This window comes from Gorilla gorilla, chromosome 1, assembly GCF_029281585.2.
Source record: "Gorilla gorilla gorilla isolate KB3781 chromosome 1, NHGRI_mGorGor1-v2.1_pri, whole genome shotgun sequence".
Classification (NCBI taxonomy): domain Eukaryota; kingdom Metazoa; phylum Chordata; class Mammalia; order Primates; family Hominidae; genus Gorilla; species Gorilla gorilla.
This window is the reverse complement of record NC_073224.2, coordinates 117,823,255-117,844,840: the sequence shown is the minus strand read 5'-3', so window position 1 is coordinate 117,844,840 and position 21,586 is coordinate 117,823,255. Positions and strand designations below refer to the sequence as shown.

The 21,586-nt window shown below is 35.6% G+C and overlaps 1 protein-coding gene across 3 annotated transcripts in view; it reads right to left on the bottom strand.

Moving 5' to 3' along the window:
• Window positions 1–21,586, bottom strand: part of MAGI3 (membrane associated guanylate kinase, WW and PDZ domain containing 3) — a 296,027-nt gene that overhangs the window by 240,646 nt on the left and 33,795 nt on the right. The window lies entirely within an intron of this gene.

Genomic DNA, 21,586 nt, shown 5'->3' with positions numbered 1-21,586 from the left:
TAAAATGTTTAAATTCCTTCCTTATTTCCTTTTGTGTATATTCTATAGCTATTTTCTTTGTGGTTACTACGGGGATTACATTTAACATGCTAAAGTTAAAACATTCTAATTTAAATTATTACCAGCTTAACTTCAACAACATACTAAAACTCTGCTCCCATAACAGCTCCATTTCCTCCCCTTTTGGCTGTTGATGTCACAAAATTATATCTTTAGACACTGTGTGGCCAAAAACAAAAACTAATAATTATTTTAAATGTGATAGTTTCTTAAATTATGTAGAAAAAAAACGTGGAGTTACAAACCAAAGTGACAATAATACTAGCTTTTGGACTAATGATTGTTTTTCTTAATGTATTACTCTCTTAAATCATGAAGAAAACAAAAAAAGTGGGGTTACAAACTGTTGTTACAATAATACTTGCTTTCATAATTACCCATGTATATACCTTTATTGAGATCTTTATTTTTTCATACAGCTGTGAGTTACTGTCTAGTCTTCTTTCATTACACTCTGCAGTACTCCCTTAAGCACTTCTTGCAGGACAGATCCAGTGGTAATGAAATCCCTCATCTTTTGCTTATCTGAGAATGTCTTAATTTCTCCCTCACTTTGGTAGGACAGTTTTGCCAGACATAGAATTATTGGCTGATAGTTTATTTCTTTTAGTACTTTGAATATGCCAGCCCACAGCCTTTTGGCCTCCAAAGTTTCTGATGAGAAATCTGCCAATAATAATATTAAGGATCCCTGGTATGTGATAAGTTGCTTCTCTCACTGCTTTCAAGATTCTCTGTCAATCAAAAATATGATTTTTTAAGAGATAGGGTCTTGCTCTGTTGCCCAGGCTGGAGTGTGGTGGCATAATCACAGCAAACTCCTAGGCTCAAGCAATCTCTCATCTCAGCCTCCCAAGTATCCTGAGTAACTGGGACTACAGGTGCATGCCAACACACCTGACTCATTTTTTTTATTATTATTTTTTAGAGAGGTGGGTTCTCACTATGTTGCCCAGGCTGACCTTGAATTCCTGGCCTCAAATGATCCTCTCACCTCAGCCTCCTGAGTAGCTGGGACTGTAGGCACAAACCACCACACCTGGCTGTCAAAGTATGATTATGTGCCTTGGTGTGGGTCTCTTTGGGTTCACACTACTTGGAGTTCATTGAACTTCTTGGGTGTTTATATTCATGTATTTCATCAGCTTTGAAAAGTTTTCAGCATTAAGCCTTCAAATATTCCCTCTTCCCCTTTCTCTCCCTCTTCTCCTTCTGGGACTCCAACAATGTTTATGTTGGTCCACTTGATAGTGTCACACAGATTCCTTAAGCTCTGTTTATTTTTCTTCAATATTTTTTCTTTCTGTTCCTCAGACTCAATAATTTCCATTATTCTCTCTTCAAGTTTGCTGATTCATTCTTCTGCCTGCTCAAACATGCCTTTAAATTCTGCTAATGGATTTTTCATTTTAATTATTGTATTTTCTAGCTCCAGAATTTCTTTTTGGTTTCTTTCTAGGTTTTCTGTTTATTGAGATTTCCACTTTGTTCATACATTATGTTCTTGACTTTCCCCACATCTTCCTTTAGTTCCCTAAGCATCTTTAAGACAGTTGGTCAAAGTCTTTGTCAAGTAGATTTGACATGAGGTCTTTTTCAGGAACAGTTTCTGTTGATTCAGTTTTTTCCTTGGAATGAGCCATACTTTTCTGTTTCTTTGTATGCCTTGTCATTTTTATGTTGAAAACTAGAATCTAATAATATGGTTACTCTGGAAATCAGATTCTCCTCTTTCCTCAGGGTTTGCTGGGTTTTGTTGCTGTTTCTATTTATTGTTTTTGTCTTGATTGGTATTGTCTTTGTGCCAATGATCAGCCTGAAATGTAAACTTAAGGTTTTCCCAGGTCTTTTCCAAACCTGTGCCTTTCCCTGGGCATGCACAGTCACTTTCTAATTTTTCCTCACATATGCCATTGTTTTTGAATATTCTAGCCTTTCATGTCTGCTCCCAAAAAGAGAAAAATGAGGAGGTAAAGGTGCTAACCCTTTAAATCCCCTGGAAATCACTTCAGCTGAAGGGGGAGGGGACTGCAACAATGGGGGTAGGTATACAACAAAGGCTGCCATCCTCTCTCTGCACCTCTGTGAGCAGAAGTAGCAATCAGAGCACAGATCCCCAATATTTGGAGGACAAGGTGCTTTTTGCCCACTCTAGCTCCCATGAGCTGTGTGAAAACTGTTTCTGGAACACCTGTTGGCACAACTGCCTGCCATGGGGCTGGGGTAGTGGATGGGTAGCTGCTACCATGCGAAGAGCTGAAACTGACCAAAAATAACCACAATTAGATCCAAACCTTCTCCCTGGAAAGTGAAAGCCTTCAGTAGACTCCAGAGATCCAAAATAGTTATATCAGACAGATTCTGCCAGTGCAGTTGTTGTCTAGGTGAGGTAAGACCTTCCGATGCTTCCCACTCCGTCTTACCAAAATCCTTTTCTGATAGTTGCATAACTTTGTGAATACACTAAAAACCACTGAAATGCATACTATAAAAGGGTAAATTTTACCATATGGAAATTACACCTCAATTTTTACAAAATGAATAAATATACAAAACATATAGTCTGTCTGTAAGAAACTTGTTTTCATGATATAAACACTTTTCTTAAAAACAATGTCACAACTGGTAACCAACAATTTTTATCACATTTCAATGTATTCATCAAACTTTAGGTTAAAAGGGACTTTAAAAAGAAAAGTTGCAAACTAAAACAAAAACTACGGATGGGATTGTACCAGTTACTCATAATATTCCATTAGGGTAAGTAACGAATCATTGGTACATTCTAAGCATCATAAATGATCTTGGTTAAAGACTTATTTATACAAGGTAAAGATTATAAACTTTTAAAATAAGCTTTATGAACTTCTGATCAAGAGTAAAACTTCTAATGAGGAGTCGTCTGCTAATTTTTACTCTGTACCACAATAAATATCCAAAACCTAGTGTATGCTCTTGTTATTACTCAATTCCATTAATTCCCTTCTAGGAAAAAGAAAGTAATTCTAACCAAAACAAAGCTTCCTGCTAGTCTTCAAGAAGGTAGACATTACTATATTCTGTGCATTAAAAATTTTCAACTCTAATCAGAACTACTGGAACTCAGAACCATTGCACATAATAGCTTAACATCTTATTAATTCAAATTAACAGAACCAGCGGGCTGTATAAATTACTACTGTAAAATTATGTGTGAATTATTAATATATTAAAATAATGTTATTATTCCTACTACACAGAATAATTCATTTTAATTTGAGCAAGGCATACTGAATTGCTAAGCCAAGAATCTGCCTAGGTCTATCTCATTAAGTCAACAACTATTAGCTGAGTAGTTACTATGTCCACAACATAGTGATGAATAAAAAGATGTTAGGCTCCACTCAAAGAATTTACAATATAATACAAGATGGAAATGCTCAGCTAATATAAACTGAGGGTAAATTATAAATTTTGAGGATCTTATACTTTAACATATATGTTATGAAGAAATCATTAAACAATCTAAACTATCTACTGTATCAGACAAAACTAGCAGCTGTGAGGCTAACACAATAGTCAAGATAAGGATGATGAAGAATCTAAACTAAGGCTATGGAGCCAGTTACAGTAGCTTGTAATCCCAGCAACTCGAGAGGCTGAGGTGGGAGGATCCCTTGAGCCCAGGAGTTTTATATATATATAAATGTATGATATATAATACATATATAAACTCACTGCTATGATCATTATATATACGATCATTGTATACATGACATATAATATGCCTGCACGGTATATATATATGAAATACATAATGATCATATATATATATATACACATATGTATTTTTGAGAATGAAGACTCTAATGGGTTAACCAATTTTTTTTGTAAGTGACCTTGGTATGACTTATCCACAATAAAACCAATTCTTCAGTAACACATATGGTAGACTAGATACTGCCAATGTTTTAGGCTTAGAAAATGCTTTTAATTTTTTTTTATTTCCCCATGCTGTGTTCACTGCTTTACATATGTCTCTGACTGCCAAAGAATTGTTAACTAATCGGCATGAGATTCATTTTGTTAGTGCACAGCTGGGTACTTCCGTCATACAACATCTGCTTCTCAACATATCTTCTGCCTTTTCTTCATCTATCTCAAAACAGTTTCTAAAAGTTGTCACAGTAAAGTATATATATGCTCCCTCTCAAATATTTGGAAGCTGAACCTGATAATCATTATTATGTTTATTACTCTACTAAATTATAAGTGGCTTCTGAATGACTGAAAACCATCTAGCAAATCTAAGGATCTAGAAAATCTGGCATTAACATTGATTTGCTTGAGAAAACACTGGAAGAAAATTTTTAAAATACAAAAGTAAACAATTATTTGATTTGTAAAACAATTTAGTTAAGCCAAAGAATGAAATCATGCAATAATCAGATGTTAATTCTCTACACATATAGATCTCTAAGCTCTCTGAGTAAAGACCTAATGGAAAAATAACTGCTTCAACATGTAAATATTAAAAAGAAAATTAATACATATGAAGTACCCATAGGAAAGAACATACTTCATTCTGCAACCAAGATGGATTTTCCATGTTCTTAACTTTTTTATTATAGAGGGACTAATCAGGCAACTAATTCTCCATGTCCTTAGCTTCTGCCTTTTTACTGGGGATGAGTGTGTATTACTCTAGCATCCTATCAAGGTACAGAATGATAAAAACCCAAATATAGGTCATTCAACTCATGATATTAATATATTCTACTCTGAATGTTTGTTTTCAAATTGGTTGGCAGTCAAAGTATTTCCCTAAAGGAATCATATATAGTGGTATTTTATAGATCTCAGGCCAGTCCTCCAAAGCCAAAATGTAGTTGAACTAGAGAAGCAATAATAGTACACAACCCAAACATCCATTATACCAGTTTCTATGGCAAAATTCATTCCAGAACCCAAGCGAGCACTGGGTAATATCCTCCCAATCACTGGCAATGCAGCAAGAGCTTCACAGTTCAGTTTTCCTCTTCTCTCCCAATCAGCCCAAAATCAACAGGGTGAGAAGGCAGAAGGAGATCTAATAATTGTGGAAGGCTCCAATAATAGGAAGCTGAGGGGTAGAAGGCAGAACTATAGCAGATCCCTTTGTTTTCACTGAGTCTGGTAAGAGTGAAAGGGGAAATCCCAACATGAGATATTAGGGGTAGAAAAAGTGGCCTTAAGAATACTATCATCTTCCAGAAGGTGACATTGAAGCTACAGATCTCCAAAAAGAGCAGGAGACAAAAAACTATCAGAGGGACTCCAGCAATGTTAAGGGGTTTCTTTGTTATATATCTGGTAGCGGTGGTTGTCCACTTGGTTTTGTTGTTTGATGTGTGTGTCAGAAGGGTAGGAACAATCAGAAGTAACAGAAGCAGCATTTTTTTAAGCATTCTTAAGCTAATGAGATAAGAAAATGCCTGTAAAGCCAATTTTGTAAAATGTTAGCACTTAAATATAAGGACATAGCTGATCTACTCTTAGTCTTTATGTGATATGGATTAAAACAATGCACAATGCTTACTTATTAACTGCTTCAGACTAATGAAATGATAAGCATACCTTGCAATGGTTTTCAGTGCTATGTCATCACATAGCATCATCATCACCACCACCACCAGAACTGTACAAGACACTTCTGTAACTTTATATGAGGGAGCAATGTGCTCATCCCTAGTAGAAGAATAATTGTTGATCTAATCACAATCAACTTGTTCTCCACTTTTCCAGTGTTTTTCACAGCTTAGATAATGGCAAGACTGGGGTTAGGAGAGCAGCTAAGCTATTACAGTAGTCCATGTAACCAATTCCAGCCAGTGAGACACAAAGGAAACATCTGGAAAGGGTTTTTTCTCTTCTAATAAAAGATATAGACACAGATGATACCATTCCTTTTTCTGCTTTAAATGTAACACCTGCAACTTCACAGATAACCTAAGACTATGAGAAAGAAAGAAACTTAAGTCACTGAAGACTATCTCCAAACTTTTTATTATGTGAAGCCATTTAAAAGTTTTTTTGCTAAGCCACTGTAAGCTTAGCACTGTAAGTTTTTCTGTTGCTTGTAGCTATGTAGCTATGACAAGATCAACTACCTGTTGATCAACTTATCTGTTGATCAGATAAGATACAACTACCATCTTATAAAGCATGTATCATGTGCCCAGCACTGCACAAAACCCTCTAATACATTATTTCATTTAATTCTCACAATAATCCTCTAAAGTAAATAATGATAACAACCACATTTTTTAAAGGGGGGAAACAGAGATTTATAGCGATTAAGACACTTGTCAACGTTAGTTAAATGGTAAACTAGAACTCAAATCCAGGTCTGTATGATGTCCAAGTCCATGTTCTTTACATTACACAAGATCATATCATCAGTTATTACACTAGTAGTAAAGAAACAGCACGGTAAAATGAAATAACCGGAGACCGTAGAGTCAAAACAGGCCTTGGTTCGAGTCCTGGCTCTAGTATTTAATAACTGGGGAAATTAATTAATTTCAGTTTTCTGAACTATAAGATGGAGATAATATGTAATAAAAATATATACTAATTATGATAGTATGTTCTTACAAAATTTATTGTGGCAATTGAATTTATTCCATTGTGTCTGAAACAACACAATGAAGCACATTCCCTGGCACATAAGAGACACTCAAACTTTAGTTTCCTTTCTCCTTTCCAGTCTAACAATTGAGTGTTCTGTCCAAATCATGAAGAGAGGTGAAATAATCCATTTATGTTCTCACGGAGCTCAAAGTCAAGGGAGGTGATAAAACACTACAGTATAGTCATCTTAAAGGCATACATCAGATGCTATAGGAGGAATACAGAAAAGGAGGAAGTGTAATAAACTGGCTTCAGGAAATAACCTCTGAGCAGGCTAAAAAGAGCTTGCCAGGTGATAAGAAAGGGAAGAGCAATAGCAGAAATACGCTCTCAGTAGAGGAAACAGTATGTGCAAAGGCACAGAGGGAAAAGAAATCTGGAAATACAGTAGTCCCTGCTTATCCATGATTTCGCTTACCAGTTTGTTATCCTGAAGTCAATATTGGTCCAAAAATATTAAATGGAAAATTCTAGAAATAAACAATGCATAAATTTTAACTTGCACACTGCTCAGAGTAGCAATCTCGTGCTGTTCCACTCTATCCCACCCAAGATGTGAATTATCCCTTTGTCTGGCATGTCCATGCTGTATATGCTCCTCACTCATTAGTTACTTAGTAGCTTGCTCTCTTATCAGATAAACTGTCATGGTATCACAGTGCCTGTGTTCAAGTAATCCTCATTTTATTTAATAATGGCCCCAAAGCTCAAGAACAGTGATGCTGGCTATTTGGATATGCCAAAGGGAAGCCATAAAGCACTTCCTCTTAAGTGAAAAGGTAAAAGTTCTCAACTTAACAAGGGAAAAAGAAATCGAATTCTGAGGCTGCCAAGATCTACAGTAACAATGAATATTCTATCTGTGAGATTGTGAAGAAGGAAAAAGATATTTGTACTAATTCTGCTACTGTACCTGATAAGAGTTTAGATGTTTGTCCCCTCCAAATTTCATGTTGAAATGTGACCCTCAATGTGGGAGGTGGAACCTAGTGGGAGGTGATGAGTAACAAGTGAATTCTCACTGTATTAGTTTACGTAAGAGCTAGTTGCCTTAAAGAGGCTGGCAACTCTTGATCTCTCTCTCACCAAGCAACACACCTGCTCCCCCTTTGCCTTCCACCATAACTGAAAGTTTCCTGAGGTCCTCACCAGAAGCAGGTGCTGGTACCATGCTTGCTGTACAGCCTGCCCAACTGTGAGCCAAATAAAGCCTCTTTCCTTTATAAATTACCCAGCCTCAGGTATTCGTTTATAGCAACACAAAATGGACTAATATAGCACCTCAAACTGCAAAAGTTACAGCCACAGTATGTGATAAGTGCTTAGTTAAGATGGAAAAGGCATTAAATTTATGGGTAGAAGATGCGAACAGAAACATGTTCTGATTGCCAGCAATCGAATTCAGTATTATGCCCAGTTTCAGGCGTCCAGTGGGGGTCTTGGAACATATCCCCTCAGGATACAGGGGGACTACTGTATTTCAGGACTATAAGTAAATAGGAACAGGTGGAGCTAGTAATGGGGAGTGATAAGAGAAGGGGGCTTGTTGCTTAAGCCCAGCAATTGGAGGCCAGCCTGGGCAACATAGCAACAATCTTGTCCCCCCAGCCCCAAACAAAAAGATTGCTACATCAGTCTTGCAGAGCCAGGCACAGTGGCTCATGCCTGTAGTTCCAGCGACTCAGGAGGCTCAGGTGAGAGGGTCACTTGAGCACAGGAGTTCCAGACCAGCCTGCGCAACATAGAGAGATCCCTGTCTCTATATATTCAAAAAAGAAAAGAAGAAGAAGAAGAAGAAGAAGAAGGAAGAAAGAAGAAAGAAGGAAGAAGAAAGAAAAATGAAGAAGAAGGAGAAGAGGAAAGGAAGAAGAAAGAAGGAGAAGGAGGAAGATGAGGAGGAGGAAGGGGAAAAGGAAAAGGAGGAGGAGGATTAATTCTATAAGCTTTTGGACTGATAAGAGTAACTGATATATATAGTTTAAAAATAATGTATTATTCAATATATACAAAGATAGTAGAGAAATATTTTTGCCAGTGGCAAACACAGCTAAATAACTGAATGAAAAATTATTAAGTAATCCTTATTTATGTTCTACCTTCTTTCCCTTTCTATTATCTAGGGAGAAAAAAACTTAAAAACACAAATTACTCATAAGATAATGAGATGGGCAGGAAAGAAAAAAGGAGGAGAGTAAGGGTCTAGAAAAATAAAGACATTTAATTAGTTATGAATTACTGAATTAGTAATCAGTTTAGAAATAACATGTACTTGCTCTAATTCCAACTTTACTATTCTCATTTAACACTAATAGATAAAGATGAGTTTAGTTCCAAGCCTGTTTTGGAGGGGGAAGGAGAAAGAAAAGACTGAAAATAAATATTAAAACTTATAAAATATTAATATTAAATAAAAGTATGTAAAAACTAGGCTAAGCATGGGAGTGGGGCTGATAATCAAAGAAATAAAGGGAGATAAAAAATATTTTCCAGGCCGGGCGCGGTGGCTCATGCCTGTAATCCCAGCACTTTGGGAGGCCAAGGCAGGCAGATCACAAGCTCAGGAGATAGAGACCATCCTGGCTAACACGGTGAAACCCTGTCTCTACTAAAAATACAAAAAATTAGCTGGACGTGGTGGCACACGCCTGTAGTCCCAGCTACTCTGGAGGTGGAGGCAGGAGAATTGCTTGAACCTGGGAGGCAGAGGTTGCAGTGAGCCGAGATCAGTGCCACTGCACTCCAGCCTGGGCGACAGAGTGAGACTCCGTCTCAAAAAAAAAAAGACTGTCTTTAAAATAAAATTTGGAAAAAAAGAAAACAGAATAACAGAATTGTAAGAGTAACTTCACTTGAATATAAGTTGTGCAGCTACAATTCCATTCTCCAAAGTGCTTTGACAGTATTAAAAAAAATGATGTTTATTCATTAAAGGAGCACCAAAAGAGAAAAAAGAATCATTTTGCATCCTCCGTGAACTATTAACATTATCCAGCTCAATGGTTAAATAATATCCTTTCCATTTTAAGTAAATGAAAAAAATTAAACCCCAAATGTCCTAACTTTTGCTTTTTGAATACTTTAAACCTCCTTGCTGATCTACAGATTCATTTATTATTCATGTTTAAATAAAAACACAGAATAAAATTCACTTAGGCATGTAAATATATGAGCTACTCTGTATCATCTCCATCATTCTTACAAACAAACTGCCCATTAGAGAAATCTTTGGTTTTTATCTCACTAATGTTTTCATGTCTTAATCTGGTCATCTATATACAAAATATATATAGAGAGAGAGAGAAGGCAATTACATTATTTCACTCATGGAAAATTATTTCTTACAAAACACACTGGAATTGTAAAGAGATTAATGGGAGAATGATTGTTATTCAGCCCTTTTCTGAATTATCAAATTATAACATCCCTAAATCTGTAGTCAAGATAATTTATAATATGTTATAATTCTAACAATTATTCATCATTTTGAACTATTCAGGTATTAACTAATTCATCTGACATAACTTTCCTAAGATGCACATTTGTATTCATGTTTTTCAATAATCATTATTTCTAAATACTGAATTCAATCCTCACAAACTCACTGCAACAATATATGACACAAAGATTTAGAGTAATAAGCAGATGCTATAAGTACCTCTAAAAATCTTTCATTTATGAAAGAGCTACAGCCTCATGCTTTCAAATCAAAATATCAGAATATTATTTGCTAAATATATTTTATAGAATGGTCAAGCTGGATGCTAGAAAAGGTTAAGTTCCTTGCAGTTCTTTGCTGTCCCTTTTTCCACCTGATTTATACTCTAGTCTTTTGTAATATTTCAAATCTCACACAGAGATTTAAATATAAATTAAAGACATCCCTCCACATATCAGCTGTGTTGAATTCCTCTTCATAATACTAGCACCTTGCACATATGATAAGGACTGAAACACATTTATTAAATGGATGACTGGCTGAACCAAGAATGAATCAATAAATAAATAAATGATGTGACTATGACATAACATATTAAGAAGAATCTTGCTATTAATTATTTTAAGGTAATAAATCACTTCTCTAAATTTTCCTTAATTTCATTTTTCAAAACACTTCAAGTAGGTTAGCAATTGTGAAACTGACACTTCCAAATTTGCACATTAATATTTTTAAGAGTAAAATGAAGAAGGAAAAGAGAAAGTAGGTGTCATTGTGATCCACAATGAAAAAATTTACTTAGGCTGAGGGTCAAGAATTCATGTAGCCATTTAAAAGTCAGTCAAAAATAATCATCTTTGGTGAAATTCTATGAAATAGAAAACCAAAGAGGCTACTACTACAAACGAACGCTTATTAAGTGTCCACTATGTATTTGGCATTGTGCAAAACACTAAAATCTAATTTCCCGTGAGTAAAAGGAATTTAGAATTTCAACTCTGAATCTTAAAATACGTAAGACATACTGCTAACGGGGGACAAAAGTGAATTACCAATAAAAGAGTTAACTACTAAGGAAAATAGTATATTAACTTAAACATACTTGGTATGTAAAACATACATATTGCATAACAACTAAATATGTAACTATAAAAATCAAAAGTGATGACTAAAGATAAAAATTTTGCAAGAATATAACATTAAAAGGCTCATGGATAAAAAATGGTTTGGGGCCAAAATGAAAAAACAAGGCCTTGCTATAAAGGAGAATGATACTAAACTTGGTAAAAAGCAGTATGATTAAAAATACTGCACTTGCAGTAAGTTTCATGAATGCAAGAACCTTCCTTGTCTGTTCTGTTTACTTCAGCACAGTGACTGAAACAGTAGGCATACAATAAATATTTGTTGAACAGCAAAAGGTAAATAAGAAACTGATCCTTGTCTTCAAACACCTTACTTAGGAGATAAATTTTTAATCACAATTCAACATTAACCAGTGTTATAATACAGTGTGTTATAAAACATAGAGAGGCACAGAGGACAGAGGAGATTCTCTCAATAAAGAGAGCAGCTGTAAAAACTGAATGGTCTTGTTCCATCCCTCGAATTTGGGTTGACCTGATTTGTTTTATTCACTAATTATTTAGGGAATGCTTACTAAGTAACAGGTGTTGTTCTAAGCACTGAAAATAGAGTAGTATAACTAGTACGCTTTTTTTTGTGTGTGTGTGGTAGTGGTGGAAATAAGGTCTCGCTATGTTGTCCAGGCTGATCTCAAACTCCTGGGCTCAAGCCATCCTCCCACCTCAGCCTCCCAAAGTGTTGAGATTACAGGCATGAGCCACCTTGCCTGGCCTATCAGTGTGCTTTTAATGATTAACTCACAACCCCAAATGTAGTGGCAAACAGCAAACACCATTTAGCTCATGTTGACAATTTGTACTAGATTCAGCAAGTGGTTCTTTTGGTTTTGGCTAGGTTCATTTATACATTTGTGGTCAGAAGATAATCTGGTATCTTCTGGGTAGCACAGTACAGCTACCAGGGTACAGCTCTAATATCACAAATCAGGGCAATGAAGGATGAATTTGGAGCTGAGAGGCAATTAATTGGTAACTGGCACATGCTCCCATTTCATCTCTCAAAAGACTTTAAAGTGGCCACAACTTTTTAAAAAATCACATCCAGGAAAGAGATAAGAATAAAAATAAGAAAATACGTAAGTAATCAAATTAAATCACAAATTGTGACTCAATGTCTGTGTGATTAAATTTCTAAATAATTATGATTACCTGTGGGGTTTTTAATGGGGCATAATAAGAATTTAAAGCTCCTCTTTTAAAATGGGGCTGTTATTCTCAACTATGTACACAAAGGTTACAAAAAAAAGACAAAAGAATATACCGTATTAAGTCACAGTTCTCTAAATGGTTTATTATTATCTATGAGTTTGTATTTTCCAAAATTTTTTCACATAATTATTATTACTTTTTAAATTAGGGAAATTTTTAAAAATTGTTTTGAAGTTTAACTGGTCACTAAATATCAATGAATGGGATTAAAGCTGTATAGCCTCTTATGTAACAGGATTCTAAATTCCTTTGAGAGAGCATACATTAGAAGGAAATCATTTCTGCAAAGTAAATCCCGAAGTTTTAGGTTATTTCCTAATAGCTATGGATTTAGAGAGAATAAACCAAATGTTAATCCCTTCAAATGTTATGAACTGCACCAGCAAATCTATAGTGTTCTATTTAATGACTCAGGAGTACAGCTCTAAATGAAAACAAACAAACGAAAAATCTCCTAGAAATAAAAAATCAGCCAGAGCAGGAGATCTGATCATAGTTGCCTCTCTGGTTTTATAAAATGCACAGACCCAGTAGTACCTGAAGGTAGAATCACATCACCTCTCACAAGCTCAACATAGTGCCAACTGTCAGCCCCATGTTCCATCTCCCACAGGTTCTTCACTGAAGAAAATATCACAAATGGCCATTAATAGAGGAAATTATGCTTACCCTCATTAAAAATCAAGGGATGCAAATTAAAACCATACCTATACCATTCTATGACCACCAGGATCAGAATAATAACAATAATAATGTTTATTTATTATTAGTATTTGTAGAAATGGAGTCTCACTATATTCCCTAGGCTGGTCTTGAACTCCTGGCCTCAAGTGATCCCCCTGCCTTGGCCTCCCAAAATGCTAGGATTACAGGCATGAGGCACCGTGCTTGGCAGAAGAATTTTAAAAGTCTAAAATACCAACCGTGCAAGAGGATGTGGAGCAACAGAAACTTATACCTTATTGATATGGTAGAAATTCTACATATTTATGGTTACAGGGTACAATCCTGTCTTATTATAAGTATTAAAAATATCTTCTCCAAATTTCTGATTTGCCTTTTTTTTAGTGTCTCCTGATAAATAACTCTTTAAGTTAGCCAAATTTATTTTTTTCCTTCATTATAAACATAAAATCCATCCTTTAAAAAAAGAAACAGCCTATAGTCCCAGCTACTTAGGAAAATGACTTGAAGGCAGGGAGTTTCAGTCCTGTCTAGGAAACATATAAAGACCCAATTATTTAAAAAAAAAAAAAAATTAACAAAAATTTAAAAACAACCCTTCCCTATCCTACGGTCATAAACAAATGCCCTTATATTGAAAATTTTAGTTTCGTTCCACACATTTAAGTGAAAAAGTATAGCATAGTGGTTAAAAGCATAGACACTGGAGCCAAACTGCCTGGTTAAAATGTGGCTCTGCTACTGTGACCCTAGGCAAATTACTTGACTTCTCTGTGCTTGCCTCAGTTTCCTTATTTTAAAAAATGAAGGTAACTGACATGATAAAAAGGGTAAATGTATATAAAGTGCTAGAACAAGGTCAATAATATGATATGTACAACATAAGTGTTGGCTATTTTTATTAAGCCTTTAATTTGCCTGAAATGGATTTTTATATAGGGTGGGAAGTAGAGATTCCACTTCATTATTTCCCATGTAGATAACCAATTGTCCCAGCAATATATAGTGAACAGTTTATTCTTTTTCCACAAACTTGCAGTGTCACTCTGACATACATTAAGTTTCCATAAAGGTCTGCTTCTGTGCCTATATTCTGCTTCACTAGTCTATTTATCTATCTCTGTGAAGCTACCATTCCATAAAATTATAAATTATTGACATCAGTAATATAATACTACATAGTGTAGATCAAGTGCCTGCTCCCTAACTTGTTCTTCTCCAAGTTTCCAGGATAATTTAACCTCTGCAAACTTTAAAATAAGTTTCCAAATTTCATTTTTAAAAACCACAGGAATTTTTGCACGAAATTGCATGAATTTACAAATCATTTTGTGAATAAATGACATAATTATGATATTCAGTCGCCCTATCTGAAAATATTTTTTCTCTCCATTTAAGATTTTTAATTTTCACTCAATAAAATCTTATTACCTTCTCTGAAAAGATCTTACACATGTCTGTTCACACTTACATCTCGATATACTTTTGTGAAATTATAAATATTGTCTTTTTTAAAATAGATTTTGGTTTTAGGTTTACTTAAATACTATTTATTTTTAATCATTACCTTATATCCAACAACTATGCTAAACTATTGATTTTTCTGTAGACTCCTTGGACTTTTCTACATAGACAATAGTATCATCTACAAATAATACCACTTTGTTTCTTCCTTTCCAACTCTTATACCTTTCATCTCTCTGCCCTGTGTCATTACACTGGCTACAATTTCCAACTGAAGATATATTTTAAATAACTTACAAATAAGTTATATATTAATGTCTAATATAAAATAGAAATAGTGAAGGCAAGTATCTGTTACCCAGGCTGTAGCACAGTGGCATGAACATAGCTTACCGTAACTTTGAACTCTTGGGCTCAAGCAATGATCCAGCTTCAGTCTCCTGAGTAGTTAGCACTATAGGCATACACCACCATGCCAGGTTAATGTTTTTTATTTTTTTGTAGAGATGAAGTCTCACTCCATCGCCCAGGCCCCAGCCCCTTTTTACTCCAAGTTTCCAGGTTACCTACTAGGTCTGTGTATGTCCCCAGGTTATCCAGTGGTTTCAAAGCTCGCTGGCTTCCCTAGTCTCCTGCTCATTCATTTTTGTAGTTATCTATTCATTTAAAATGACCCTTTGTTGTCATGCCTTTTTAAATCAAATATGTTTTAAATGTTTTATAACTGATTCAGTGAGCCATATTATCAGAAAAATAAATCCAATTAATGCTTTCTTGACTGTTCAACCTAATGCCATAAGTCATATGAAGCTTTTGAACATGTCCTAGCTTAAAACAACTGTTGTAGAAGTTACTTTGGGATAGTCTATTCCAACAGGAAAATTCCTTTAGAACAAGAATTTAATAAGTCAGTTCATTTGGTTGATGAAGAAATCAAAGACATTTAAATGTAGAGATACTTCTATTAGAACAATCAGCCAGATAACTGATCTAGTACGAACAGAATTTGAGAACTATTTTAAAAACATGAGATGATTTACTTCAATAGTGTTCTATTTAAATCAGAACAATTCACTTTCCAGTCACATATCATGAATCATGAGTTATACCAAATTAAACAGTAATTCTATTGTAATTATGTCCCCAAACACCTCTTTTCATATTCTAAAAAAAGTCACAAAGCCAAATGCCATATATGACTTTGTATAATATTACTTACACATTTCAGCCAAAAAGTCTCAGTTTACAGTAATAGAGGGCCTCACTCATGAACTACAAGAACAATGGCACCATATCTGATCAATGAGTTCTGCTAAGTATAACGCTTCCATTTATTTGCCAAAAATTTGAATACCTAGTATGTGCCAGGCCTTGTGCTAAGTACTAGAAATGATAGAGCAGTATGTAATTTCCAAAATCAGCAGCTACTCCAACCTCTTCCCTGGTCCTAACACCTTCATAGACTCCACTCTGATAAAATAAGAAGAAAAAAAGAAATGTATTTATTCACTTTTTTTCCCCTTACTTCTATATTATATGTTAAAATCCTACCCTGTGGTTTGCATTTGTGGCCTGAATAACTGATATTCAGAATTATCTGGAAAAGCTTATTTGCAGAGGTGCAGATAAAGGAATGGCAGTGTTTCACTAAGTGTTTCACTTAGTGTTTCTGAAACACTAAGGCCAGTGTTTCAGAACCAGTTGTTTAGTTAGGAAAAGAACCAAGTCAACTATCCAGCCTTCATGGTGAGGCAGGAGAATAGGGTCTGGAGGCAGGGAACCTAAGGCCAATTCATGCTGACTTCCCAGAACTGAATTAAAAGGAAAACCCTACCTCTCCACATCCAAGTAACAAAGGGATCAGAGGCCACCCCCTTTGTAATACCCCTACTTTTTCTGCAGTTGCAGATGAAAAATGAAAGTACCTCTGACTGGTCTTTTCCTGCAACCAAACTGGTCACGGGCCCAGTCTTCATTTGCATAGGAGTACAGCTTTGTAACTTCACTTCAGCCTCTGACTGGTCACTTTCCGCAACCAATCACACGTTTGCATAGGGTGTAACTATGTAACTTCACTTCAGCCTCTGATTGGTCACCTTCACAAGCAATCAGACTGATTGTGGGCCACTACTTCATTTACATAGGGTGTAAACCAAGTTACCAATGGGAAACCTCTAGAGGGTATTTAAACCCCAGAAAATTCTGTAACAGGGGCTCCTGAGCCACCTCCTGGAGCCCACTCCCACTCTGTGGAGTGTACTTTCATTTCAATAACTATATGCTTTCGTTGCTTCATTCTTCCATTGCTTTGTGCATTTTGTCCAATTCTTTGTTCAAAATGCCAAGAGCCTGGGCACCCTCCACTGGTAACAATAGCTCAATATCACTTTGGATTTCTTGTTGTCACATATGCAGCTAACAATGTAAACAGTAGTAAATTGTGATGAAAAAATGCTAGTGGACATTGACAAGGTGATTCCAAAATTTATATGAAAATTTAAATGATTAGTAATAGCTGAGGCAATAGCCAAAAACAAAGTTGGAGGACTTATACTACCACTCTGACTTATGATAAAGTGACAGTAATTACAAAAGTATGTTCTACAGTAAAGACTGACAATAGAATAGAATAGAGCTGCACTGTCCAATATAAGAGCCACAAGACACATGTGAGTGCTGAGCACCTAAAATGTAGCTAGTGTAATTAAGGAACTGAATTTGTAATGTTTAAATTTTTAATTAATTTAAATTCAAGAACTGATAAGTGATTCAGTTACTGGAAAACTCTGAAGTATGATTTGGACAAATTTGGGCATATGAACCTACTTATTCAACTGTGATTGTATGAAACCTAAATACAGATCAAGTATTTCTGGTGAAAATTTAGAGTCTAACTTGAGACGTGCCACACATGTTAAATTTATGCCCAATTTCAAAGACATAGTACCAAAAGATGTAAAATATCTCACTAATAATTTCCTATTGATTACATGTTAATATTTTCACAGGTAGGGTTCAATAAAACACGTCATTAAATAAAATTCATAAATTTCTTTTTACTTTTTAAGATATGGTCATTAGAAAATTTAAAGTTACATATATGGCCCACATTTGTGGCTTGCATTATATTTCTACTGAACACTATAGTGGTTCAGAAAGAGTTGGACCAGTTGCCACTGGTACAGTGAGTCCAGAAAGAGTTCCACATATAGAGACCTGATTTATAAGAAAGGCAATACTGCAAACGTGGTGAGCAAAGGATGTCTTTCCAATAAATAGAGCTGAACGAACTAAAAATCCGTATGGGGAAAAAATGAATCTTGAGCCCTCACATAATAAATAAAAATGCCCAATTCCAGATAGACTGTGTATCTAAATGTGAAAGTCAAAGCAATAAAGCTGTTAGAAGAAAACAAAGAGTATCTTCATTACCTTGGGCTTGCCAGATATTTCTAAGCAGAATTCAGAAAGTATTAATCATTTTTAACAACAAGTTGAACTACACTAAAATTAAGAACTTCTCTTCATCAAAAGATACCATTAAGAGAGTGAAAAGGCAAGCCAGAGTGAGGAAAAAAGCCATTAGAGCAGAGAAAGCACAAAAAATGGAGAATATGAGGAATGGGGACACGCACAAACACAGAACACATTCATTGTATATACTTTAATGCCTCAACATTTGACTATTGCTTTCCTGTTAATATGTTCCACTTAAGAAAAAGTTCAAGTAACTAAAGTTTACCCATTCAAGAAACAAAATTTTAGTGAGCCAATTTTGATTCATTTTTAAAATAGTTATATACATGTATTTCTTGTTGTGGAGTTATCCTCAAAAAAAAGGCAGCGTTGGAAAAAGTTACCCTCAAATTAAAATTAATAAAATATTTTAAAACATGATTGAGACTTTCAGTCCTGACAAGCTAGCTTAGACTGATTTCTCTTGTTCTTCACCTGTATATACAACTATAAACCCAAGAAATACTGCAAGAGACAGCCAAAAGAAAACTTTGGAAGGTACGGTAGTAAGAGGACAGCAAACTAGTTTGGGATTTCAGGACTATATGTGCCCTCTACTCTACAGAAGAAAGACAGCCAGTCTCAGCATGACCCAACCCCCAATTTGGTACAGAAGGCAGTCCAGGTAGGCTCATTCCTCCCCAGGATTGAACAGGAATACTTTCAACAACACCAGGTAAAGCTGACAAGCCAAAGGCAAGAGGGTTTATGACTGGGAAGCTTGCTAATAAGCAGCCAGGGGAAGCAATCTCCTTCTCCCACAAGGTCTGAGATTCTCTTGTCCCACAAAGGGAGACTGGGTTGGGGGGCCAGATGGCACTGGCAAGAGGGATTCCTTCAAAAGCGTCTCTCCTGAGATGCATCTTTGGCCTCAAAGGCCTGAGACTCCCTTTTCACCCAGAGGTGGCCCAGCCTGGGCAAAACCCTTCTGCCTCCTCTGGCAGTACCAAGAGGGAACCATGGGAGCCCCAGTGGTATCAGATAAACTTCACAGATCAAAATAACATTACAAAGACTCTGGGACTTAAACATCATTGAAATCACAGCCCACAAAATGTGGCAGGATTTCATGCTAAACCTAAACAGGGTGACTGTCTGTAACAAGTAATATATGTATAAATACACAAATATATAAAGAGAGGGGGGAGACAGACATATATATGATCATATATACATATAGATAGATACAGATATATATATATAGAGAGAGTAATAAAAGGGCAGAGTTAAGCTCTAACATATTAATAATTACCTTAAATGTAAATGGTCTAAACATACTCATTAAAAGACTAAAATTGGCAGCATGCATACAAAAAAGATGAACAAACTATAGGCTGTCTACAAGAACTTGGTCCAAATTCAACATTAAGTAAGCTAAAAGTAAAAGGATAAAAAAATTATATCATGTAAACATTTTAAAAAGCTGAATTAGCTAAATCAACATCTGCTGAAGTAGATTTCAGAGCAAAGAAAATTATTAGAGACAAACAAGAATATTACACAGTGATAAAAGGGTCAATCTACTAGGAAAACATAATAATTCTAAATGTGTATGTACCAAATAACAGAGCCTCAAAATACACGAAGCAAAACCTGACAGATTTGAAAGGAGACACAGACAAGTCCACAATTATAGATGGGGACTTCAACATGCTGCACTCATCAACTGATAAAACTACTAGAAGGAAAATCAGCAAGGTTATTTTGAACAGCAAAATTAACTAACAATTTAATTGACATAAATAGAACACCCCACCCAACAACAGCAGAATATACTTTTTTTTAAGCACCAATGGAAAATCCATCAAGAAAGGCCATATCTTGGGCCTGAAAACAAACCTCAGCAAATGTTTTAAAATTTAAATCATAGATTGTGTTCTCCGACCATAATGGAATCCAACTAAAAGTCAATGACAGAAAGACAACAGGATAATCTCTAAACATATGAAAATTAATCAACATACTTGCAAAGAATCCATATGACAAACAGGAAGTCTCAAAGGAACACTTAAAAATACACAGAATTGAATGAAAATGAAAATATAAAATCAAAATATGTGGAATGTAGCTAAAGCAGTGCTGACAGGAAAATTTATAGCATTAAAAATTTATAGTAGAAACAAGAAGAGGTCTCAAATCAATAAGTTATTACCTCAAGAAACTAGAAAAAGAAGAGATAAATAAACCCAAAAAAGCATAAGAAAGAAAATAAAGATAAAAGCAAAATAAATGATATTGGAAATAACAAATCAATTAAACAAAAAGCTGGTTCTTTGGAAGGTTTTTAAAAACATCAAAATTTAGTAACCTCTATGTAGGAAGACTAAATAGAGACAAAAATAGAGAAAATACTAATCACCAATGTCAGGAATGAAACAGGGTCTATTACGACGGATCCTGCAGTCATTTAAAGGATAATAAAGGAATATTATGAACAATTTTATACTCATAAATTCAATAATTTTGAAGAAATGGACCATTCCTCAAAAACCACCCAACCAAGATGAAGAAAATCTGAATAGTCCTATAAACATTTTAAAAATTGAATTTGTAGGCCGGGCACAGTAGCTCACACCTGTAATCCCAGCACTTTGAGAGGCTGAGGTGGGCAGATCACGAGGTCAGGAGATGGAGACCATCCTGGCTAACATGGTGAAATCCCGTCTCTACTGAAAAATACAAAAAAATTAGCCGGGCGTGGTGGCGGGCGCCTGTAGTCCCAGCTGTTCGGGAGGCTGAGGCAGGAGAATGGCGTGAACCCAGGAGGCGGAGCTTGCAGTGAGCTGAGATCGCGCCACTGCACTCTAGCCTGGGCGACAGAGCAAGGCTGCATCTCAAAAAAAAAAAAAATTGAATTTGTAATTTAAAGGCTTTGAAAAAAGAAATCTCCAGGCCTAGCCTATTTCACTGGATAATTTTACCAAACATGTAAACAAAAATTAATACCAGTTTTTTGTTTGTTTTGAGACGGAGTTTTGCTCTTGTTGCCCAGGCTGGAGTGCAATGGCGTGATCTCGGCTCACTGCAACCTCCATCTCCCAGGTTCAAGTGATTCTCCTGCCTCAGCCTCCCAAGTAGCTGGGATTACAGGCACCTGCCACCACACCCGGCTAATTTTTCATTTATTTACTTATTTAATTTTTTGTATTTTTAGTAGAGACGGGGTTTCACCATGTTGGTCAGGCTGGTCTTAAACTCCTGACCTCAGGTGATCCACCTACCTTGGCCCCCCAAAGTGCTGGGATTACAGGCGTGAGCCACCACGCCTGGCCCCAGATTTACATAACGTGCTAATCGCTTCTAGAAAATAGAAAAAGAGGGAACATTTCCCAACTCATGAGCCAATATTACCTTTTAATTTATGGTCACATTAAAACCTTTATATGAATGCTCATACCAGCTTTATTCATAATAGCCAAAA